Source organism: Polypterus senegalus, chromosome 4 (genome assembly GCF_016835505.1).
Source record: "Polypterus senegalus isolate Bchr_013 chromosome 4, ASM1683550v1, whole genome shotgun sequence".
NCBI lineage: Eukaryota > Metazoa > Chordata > Cladistia > Polypteriformes > Polypteridae > Polypterus > Polypterus senegalus.
The window spans coordinates 71,234,470-71,236,036 of record NC_053157.1 but is presented as its reverse complement, the minus strand read 5'-3'; the positions used below and the strand labels follow the sequence as shown (position 1 = coordinate 71,236,036).

The window sequence follows — 1,567 nt, the reverse complement described above, 5'->3', positions numbered from 1 at the left end:
TGTCCTTAAGTTGCAGGAAAAATTCGCCAACCTGTCGCAGTTTGTTAAAGCAAATATGGAAAACGCACAAGCCAAGCAGAAAGCGTGGTATGACAAGGCAGTCAGAGACCGAAAACTTACAGTTGGACAGAAGGTACTATTATTATTGCCTACTTCAGAGAGCAGTCTTTTAGCCAAGTGGCAAGGGCCATACACAGTAGTTGCTCAAAAGGTCCTGTCACTTATGAGATTGATATGCCTGATCACCCTAGGAAATTAAGGCAAACTTTTCATATTAATATGCTGAAGCCATGGCAGGAATATACTAACCCTTCAAGTCAGCTATTCATTCGTAGCGTTCCAGAAGAAGAGGAATCGGAGGAGCAGTACTTGCCATCTTGCAGAGAAGTCCAAGTGGGACCATCATTGGAACATCTTGAAGAGACAAAAGAGCAGAAGTACAGCAATTGATTCCAGAGGGTCTGTTTGGATCTTTGCCTGGTAGGACTCCTCTCATACATCATGATATTCGCCTTACATCCCCAGGTCCTGTGAGAACATCCTACTGTAGAATTCCTGCACGCCTACAAGAGGTTTTCCGAGAGGAGCTGGAACAGATGAAAGATTTAGGCATCATCGAACCTTCAGTGAGTGACTGGTGTAGTCCTGTGGTACTCGTTCCTAAAAAGAACGGACAGATGAGATTCTGTGTGGATTACAGTAAGCTTAACGCCATCTCAGCTTTTGATACCTACCCAATGCCTAGAGTGGACGAGCTGGTAGAGCAGCTAGGTCCAGCAAAATATTTAACAACAATTGATCTTTGTAAAGGTTATTGGCAGGTCCCACTCACCGATGAAGCAAAACCACTTACCGCTTTCAGGGCTCCCGGAGGTTTGTACCAGTTCACGGTCATGCCATTTGGGTTGCATGGAGCGGCGGCGAACTTCCAGCCCTCATGGACAAAGTGCTGCAAGGAGCAGAGAGGTATGCTAGAGCCTACATAGATGATGTGGTAGTATACAGTAAGACCTGGGAGGAGCATCTAAAACAACTGGCGGATGTGTTTGAAAGGTTAAAAACAGCTGGGCTTGTGGTTAACCCTGAAAAAACAGTCATTGCCAAAGAGGAAGTGCAATACCTTGGTACACCATAGGGGCGGTTTGATCCGACCCCAAATTGACAAAATGGCCGCTATAAAGGATCGTCCGTGTCCTGGAACAAAGAAGCAGGTCCGGTCATTCCTTGGTTTGGTGGGGTGGTACAGAAGATTTATCCCCAATTTTTCGGATATTGCAGCACCCCTCACCGACCTGCTTAAAGGATCTGCACCACGAAACGTCAAATGGACAGAGTCATGTGAAAATGCCTTTCAATCTCTGAAAAAAATATTTTGTAAGAATGTTGTATTGCATTGTCCTGACTTTGCAAAACCTTTTACTTTGCAGGTTGACGCCTCTGGGGAAGGTTTGGGAGCAGCCTTGATGCAGGGAGAGGGTGACGAGAAGAGGCCAATTTTGTTTATTAGTAGGAAGCTGTTTGACCGAGAGAAGAAGTACGCTACCTTAGAGAAAGAAGGATTAGCAAT

The 1,567-nt window shown here is 45.4% G+C and overlaps 1 long non-coding RNA gene across 1 annotated transcript; it reads right to left on the bottom strand.

Moving 5' to 3' along the window:
* Positions 1-301: 301 nt before the first annotated feature.
* LOC120527437 lies at positions 302-932 on the bottom strand. The gene is made up of 3 exons (XR_005633332.1): positions 854-932; positions 518-660; positions 302-414 (listed from the first exon to the last, which is right to left on the bottom strand). It is a non-coding gene; the product is annotated as an uncharacterized LOC120527437 (long non-coding RNA).
* Positions 933-1,567: the final 635 nt, after the last annotated feature.